Source organism: Crocodylus siamensis, chromosome 1 (assembly GCF_052110815.1).
Source record: "Crocodylus siamensis isolate JL-2025a chromosome 1, ASM5211081v1, whole genome shotgun sequence".
NCBI classification, from domain to species: Eukaryota; Metazoa; Chordata; order Crocodylia; family Crocodylidae; genus Crocodylus; species Crocodylus siamensis.
Window position 1 is genome coordinate 104,091,280 of NC_143395.1, and position 8,016 is coordinate 104,099,295.

The following is an 8,016-nucleotide window of genomic DNA, read 5'->3' on the forward strand; positions in this document are numbered from 1 at the left end:
TGGAAATTTCCATTTGCTTTTAAATCAAGGTATCCTATTGTGGGAAGCTAATATTGTGCAACCATTGCCACATCTAGAAAATCTTAGGTCAGAAAGGCCATAGAAGTGCAGGCATCCTGAAACTGAGTCACTGTGTTCACAAACAAGTAATTGCACTAAAGCCAAGCAAAGGCACAGCACTGCAAATTTGGAAATAGCACATATCCAAGGCAGAAAAAATGCTGTGAATTCAAGGCTGGTCAAGCTCACAATAGTAAAATGAAGAGGGGAGAACTGGGAAATAACAACAGCAGTGGTAGGTCCCCCAGAAGCCAGCCGGCTCCCATGGCACCTGAGCCAGCCTGCACCTGGATTCCCAACAGCTCCACCCCAGCCACAGGGCTGCCCCAGCAAAGCAGCATGTCTGGGCACAGTGCCTGGATCAGCCGCACAGGGCCGAGGGGCAGCAGCCAGGGCATTGCAAGCAGGGAGGCAGCAGAGCTCAGTGTGGCCTGGAGCACAGCAGTGGCAGGACCCCCAAGAGGAGCCAGCCAGCCAGCCCGCCCCATGGAACCTGGGCCAGCCTGCACCTGGCCACCCAGCAGCTCTGCCGCTGCCATGAGGCTGCCCCAGCTGTGCAGCACATCTGGGCACAGTGCCTGAAGCAGCCATGCAGGACCTAGGGGCAGCAGCCAAGCCATTACAAGGAGGAAAGTGGCCCCAGGGTCTCCCTGGGCCTGGCCTTGGCAGGGCCACTTCCTTGCTTGCAATGCCCTGGCTGCTGCTCTGGGCACTGCACCCAGGTGTGCTGCCAGGCGGCCAGGTGCAGGGTGGCCCAAGTACCATGGGGGCCATCTGGCTCCTCCAGGGGGACCTACCACTGCTGTTGCTCCTGGCCACTGCTCACAGGGGTGGACCCAGCTGTCTAAGCCATCTGAAAAAGGAGGCTGCGATCAGGCAGCTGCAGTACCCAGTAACTCTGTGGGCCCACACTGGGAACTTTCCCGGCAGTAGCGGGGGCTGCCTGGAGGTGGGTGAGACTGGCTCAGTGGAGTTGGCAGCATGGGTTGAGGGAGGGGGATCCCCACTCGCCTCCGGACCTGTGCCACTACCTTCCCCTCCCCTGGGGACATCCACCCTGTGCCAGGCCTGGGCCCATGCATGGCCCCAGTGAGAGGAGAAGCAACTCAGCAGGTGCCCCCGGGGCTGCTGCCCACTTCCAAATACCTCACGTTCTCCCCATTGTTGCTGCACAGAGACGGGCAGTGCTGGGATTTCTCCAGGGGCATCTCTCCCCCTGGCCTGCCTCCCCTCTACTTCTGCCTGCAACAACACTGGCAGGCCCTTCCCTCTCCCCCTTCATCTCAGGCCTGGGACCAGCGCCTGGCCACACCTTCCTCTCCACTGCTCATCCCACTCTCACCCCCTTCTCAGCCAGCTAGAGCACTAATAGAGCTCTGACTAGGGAGGAGAGGGGTAGCGCCAGCCCTGCTCCCCCAGCCCAGCTCATCACAGGGCTGCAAAGCATGCTGGGATGCTGGGGAACTGTAAGTTAACTTAAACCAGGAAGGAGTCTGGTTGAGAAGTTACATAAAACAGTTTGACCTAAATCAATTAAATCTGATGCTACATTCAACCAGGTTTACCTTAAACCAGTTTCGGGCATTTTGAAAGTGTTTTATGTGCACTGAATTGCTGTTCTGTTACAGGTTTAAACTGGTTTCTAATCACTTAAACCAGTTTATATGCAACTTGTGTCCCTAGCCTACTAGTTCCTATTTGAAATCTCTGGGTTTATCATGCAAGTTATGTTTGCACACCTAATAGTCTGGCATCCCACATCACCCTTGAGAGGATCTCAAGATGCTGTGGCACTCCGGTTGGGAATCACTGGCTTAAAGCCAGGTTGGATAGGTCTGTGCTACAGTCATTATATACTAATGACACATTTACTGCTGGGGGATTGTTCAGTAGATCACTCAGCATGTTATTCACCAAATTCTGAAGAGAAAAGAGACCGCTCAGAGTCTGATCTAAAAACAGAATTTAATAGAATCGTAGAAGAGACCTGAAGAGTAACCTAATCCAACCCCTTCACAAATGCAGGAAGAGCTATTCCTATGCTATCCCAGACAAATGCTTATCTAAACTCTTCTTGAAAACCTCCAAGAAAGATTTAACAACTTCCCAAGTTATCTTATTCCATTGTCCTACTCTTCTGGCAGTAAGTTTTCTTTCCCCCGATATCAAATCTGAATCTGCCTTCCTGTAGTTCACACCTTTTGCTTCATGTCCTGCCCTCGGTGGCAAAGGAGATAGTTTTCACACACCCCCACACACTCCCTCCCCCACTGCTCTTTCAATATGGAGAAAAAGCAGACCATTAATCCTGATCATTATTGGATTACTGATTACTGAAGTACTGATTACTTAAACTAAAATTAATTACATACTTCACCTACTAGTCAGCAGATGTCATTTGCCCTGTTGTTTTGCTTTCATCCTAGTCAAATAGACATATAACAATGGGCATCAGCCATGTGCGTCAACCATCACAAACCCAGGATATTAAGAGCCTAGGCTTCACACCAGCCTCATTGCAAACATTGGATTTTAGGTTCTTTTGACACTTCTCCTACCTATGTTTAAACAGACACTTAATTTAACAAGTTGTATGGCTCTCATTACTATAATATCTGGACATTACAGTGGAGCAGTTGAGATGGGAATGTGCTAATATATCCATTTCAGAACTGGGAAAGAGACATGGAGATTAAAGACTTGGCCAAGGGCACACAGGTTCCAAGTGTCACCAGAGTCGCTGTATCAGCTCAGTCCCTGGGAAGCTGGTAGCAGTGAACAGAGCTGTTTCCCATCCTGCAGAAACCCTGGAAACAGCCTTGCTTCCTGATGCCTTTTAAATAGCAACTAACTTCCCAGTGAAGCCAGTCCTGTTAAAAGGGCACTAATAAGCTAGGTTCCCTAGTGCTGTTCCATGTTCCTGACAGCCCCGGTTGCTGCCCTGGGACAAATTATGAATACAGCCCCAGTTCACTTGATGAAGAAGCCGGGAGCGCAGCCTTCCCCCAGCTTCACCCGTGTGACATCAGCTTCAGGCATCCTATCTGTCATAGGGGTAGGGGGAGCAAAGAAACAGCTGTCTGCCACCCCTTGCTGAAGAGCTCAGCTTTGAGGTGACTTTGTTTCTCTCCTTCCAAGGGCTTGGAGGCCTGTATGCTCCCTCTGCTCACCAGACTTTCCAGCACTGCAATTTTCCCAGAAATTCACATTGCCAGTATTGAACTCATGTCCCTAGCTGAAGTCCTGCAAAGAATTTGTACATGGTTTATAGCACTGTCCTACATTCAGGGTACAAGCATATCTGTAAAACTGCCTGAGAGAATTGACTGGATACCTTGGAATTTCCCATGCAATGAGAATTTAAATTTCAGAAGATATGTCATGCAGCTGGGTGGGGGAAAGAAGGGCGGGGGGTGCAGCATGAGGGTAACTGAAGTATGGGAGCACCACCAATGGATGCTATGATTAAAATGTCTCCCCCTAAGGTTAGAGGGCCCCAGGAGTCTCTTGCAAGCCCCCAAAGTGTGAACCCTGCAGCTTGAGAAATGCCGACCTAAAATAAAGAGTAGGGAAGAAAAGGGCATTAGTAGTGTCTTGACAGCACAGCAGCAGAAAATTAGTTAGGATTATCCAAGTTTATTTTAACTTAGGAAAAGGAACATGTCCTGTGCTACAGAGGAAGGCAGATATGGTCCATGCCAATATGATTGGTGAAAAAATCCTTCTAGACCTAAATTTGGGATTTATTCAACCGCATATCAGGCCCACCCATTGGTTGCCTCCAAAATGAAAACCTGAGAACCTTGCTCTCTGTTGCCATTTAGGAAGGGTGGTGAGGATATAGGCAAGTAAGCAAGTTGACAAAACCTGCCTGGTTTCTATTGAAGGCTTGTCAAAACTGTCATTTACTTCTAAATACTGATTTTTTATTAAATCAACATTTCTCCAGTGGAAATATAATCTGATGGAAGACTTGCAGCCCACCCTACTCAAACTTACTACAGAAAATAATGAGTGGTAAAATGTCAACATCCAAGCATCAGCAAACACGTGGCACAGCCTCACAAGCCCAAAGAATAGAGAACATTTTGACTTCCTTAATTCCTCTTAAAATTACACTCGTGACTTTCAAAAGGCTTTCTGTACACAGGCATGAAGGTCCTGCACAAAAAAGTTGCTTCTAGAACTTTATTAGTGGATGCTTAGCTAAACAGAAAATACTACTACTACTACTACTACTACAATAAGGACTAAGAATCTATAGTGTTTGAATACATTTGATTTTAGTTTGTATAGCCTCACAGCATAGGCATGGCTACAGTGAGAAGGGAGACTACAGCAGGAGCCAAGGGAAGGCACTAAGTATTCGATTATGGGGCTAGCACAGGAGACCAGAGAATGAGAGACTTGACAATGGGGGTAGGGGGCAGTACAGAAGACTCCAGGGAGAGAGACTGATTAGTCAGATGACAGAGGCTGCATGCCCCAGAAAAGAGAAGCCATTTGAGGGTGCTGAAGGGAGAAGGGAGCCCTGGGTAGAGGTTAGCATAGCCCCTCCACTCCTACCTCACAGCCCTTAATTACTCTCTTAACCTGTCCCACCTGGATGATCTCCAGTTCCCACTGCCAGGCCCCTCTGCATGGAAATAAGCTCTGAAATCCATAAATTAGTTTTTGAAATTGGGTGCCACTCAATTCACAAAAGTTATAGAGGGGTGCTTTGGTGTCTTGAGTTCAAAATGGTTGAGAACCACTGCCCTAGTTTATGCCCATGAACTGTGATTTTCATTCATAGTTTCATAGTTTCTAGGGTCTGAAGGGACCTGAACAGATCATCAAGTCTAACCCCCTGCCCTGGGCAGGAACAAGTGTTGGGATAATACTACCACAGCCAGATATCTATCCAACCTTCTCTTGAAGACCCCCAGGGTAGGGGAGAGCACCACCTCCATTTAGCACCTCTGCACAAAATCAATATGCCCAACAAAAGTTGCATAATCCAGGATCCCTCACCTAGTCAGACTTCCAAATCCACAATGGATTCTTGTACCATAAGCATGTAGGTTGCAGAAGGGTAGCCAAGGATGGAGGTTCTGCGACAGTGTCATGATGCTCCTACAACTGTACACTTTGGTACCAAAACACTGAGTCAGATCTCCCATCATTTTTGGTGGCCACAAATGAACCAAGATGCTAAGTGTACAAAGTCCTGTAACACCTGTGCATGGACAAATGTTTCCAGTGCTAGAGCCTTGGGGGTCTTGCATGTCTCATCATAGTCTTGGATTACAGTGTCCTTGGGATTCATAGCTGAACTACCCTGCTGTAAGGGACAAACCATTATTATTGTAATAATCAACTCATTAACCCAAAGGACATACTTAATTGCTATTTAGAACACGCTAAGAGTTCAGGAAAGAGTGTAGATTTTAGGGGTTTTTTAATTATATTGTTTGGCTTCACGACCTACAAGCAGAGAGAATTTCTGGTAGAGGTGCCCAATTTCTCTCAGTTCTGGAAGGAATTGCTCTAAACATGTGGTTCCTGACCCACTCTGCATTTCACCCACAGACAAATAGGGAGACTAAATGGGTTAACCAAACCCTGGAGCAGTATCTATACTGCTTTACAAATCACTATCAGGACAACTAGGTAGCTCTCCTGCCCATAGCAGAATTTCTCTCTAAAGAAACCTGTCATGCCACTAGGAAACAGAGCCCTTTCTTTATTGCCTACAGTTCCCACCTTCATGTACACCCAGATCTCAGACCTTCCATCCATGTCTTTGGTTCCAGCAGCTATGGACTTGGTCTCACACACACCCTCCAAGTACAGTACAAGAACTGAAGGAGTACCTGCAAGCTGCTAAGGAAGCTTACAAGAAGCAGATTCACCAAGGTTGCCAGACCACTTCTGTATTTCCCACAAGGGACCAAACCTACTGCTGACAGAGAATATGTCACTGGCCCATCCATTGACATAGGTGGTCCTTATTTCTTTCCACACTATCAAACAGCTCAACTCCATGACTTAAGCTTGGATTCCCAGATATCATGAAGGTCTACCCATATTTCAAGTATTCATTGCAAAACTAGATGTAGCAAACCCCTTCCCAGAAAGAAGCACAGTCCAGGGGCACAATAAGTATGTGGTTCCTTTAGGCAAAGAAGGGGTAAAACTTAAAACCTAATAGGCTAGGCGAGATAAGGCCCAGTAACCTGGTCTGGGATACATGTGGAATGTGTTCATTCCTCTTACCTAGAGATGTGTACCTGGCACATCCATAAAAGCCAGGCCCAAGGGCCCCTGGAAGGCACCCACAGAGAAAGAACACTGTTAAAAGAAAATCTGGGTCCTCAGCAGCACCACCTGGTCTCAAAGTGGCATTAGCTGCAAGGGTTAAGCTCATTGCCTGCAGGATAGGCTATGGATAGTGTAAGTGCAAGCTCTTCATTTGGGTTTTTGCTGCTCAGTGCCTCACTCCACAGGTGCTCCAGCCTTAGACCCTGGTGCCTTGTTCCTGCCATGCCCTGGCCTTGGATCCCAGTACCTCACTCCCACCTTACCCTACTGTGTGTTCTGAACAGGTCCCCAGTTCCTGACCTCTAGCCTGGCCTAAACCACAAACATGGACATCACTACACACTAGCAACATAACACTGGGTGCATATACACATGCAATTAAGGCGAAGCGATAACTGTGGAGCACTCTGAGCTGGAATACACTGCTCCTGGGTGCAGCATCTACCTGTAGCACTAGGTTGAAAATGCCCAGCTGTGGCTAGGTCTAAATTTCCATGGCATGGTGGATACTAATAACAGGGCGTGTGGTACAGGGCCTTGGTTTTCAGAAACGGCTACGGGAAAGGCAGAGATCAGAATTTCCTTGAGGCGCATAAGGCATAATGTTGGAGCACCCAAAAAATTTTGGCCATCCAACGTTTTAAGGGGAAAATGTTTTCCCTGGAATTCAATGAGGAAGTGGACAACGTCCGCTTCCTTGGCCTCATCTGTTCCTTTGACCCATATCCGCTGATTCATTTTTTGATGGGGAATTGTGGGTTTTACAACATTGGCTTGTGCCCCCGTGTCTAACAAAAACTCAACGGGTTTGTCCTTTACTTGAATGGTAATAAACGGTCTGGGATCCCTTTTTGGTGAGTGGGTGGCCACCAGAACAGCAACTGCTACTGGTTTTTTTGGATCTCATTTACCTGTGCTTTGGTGTCCAGGTTTCCATGGAACCCTTTTGCCGGAGCCAGGATGAGTTGTTCTTCTGGCATTAGTTTTCTACCCTCCTCCTTTGTGAGACCCCCTTTGTTTATCAGGAACCCGAACACTCGGCATTCGAATGGGGTTCTTTTGGGATATGGAGCTGTGGGGTGTGGGGGTCACCCTGTGACAGCTGCAATGGCTGCCTGTTCTGCACCGAACCATTTTGGGATGTTTTCGGTGATGTTTAGGAGATCTTGCACCGGCTGGCCTTCGATGGTGCAGAGCGAAAGGGTTAATCCGGGTTCATTTGCGCCAGTGGCCTGGACGGCCCCAGTAATCACTAAGGTTTGTAAGGGGATGTCAGTGGGGTTGTTGATAAACCGCTGTGGATACGCCCCCCAATAACCTAAGCTGGGGTCACATTGAGCGGGGTTCATCAGGAGTTCCATAGTGAAACTGAAAGACTCGTGGCAGCATAAATTAAGTTCTCACGAGTCTTTACCGATCCTCGTGGATAGTGATAACTGCTTAAGCCAGTGCCAGTGAGTTGAACTATTAAGGCGGACAAGGATATGTGCTCCAATATGCCGGCATTTAGTGCCAGCGAGTGTTTCAGGACAGATAGGTGGCCTCCTCCTTATCGACTAATTCCATCCTGTGATCAATGACTATCTGTCCTAACCAGACCATGGCGGCCTCCCTGGGCCACCGTTGTGTGATTTCGTGGAGGTCCTTTAACTC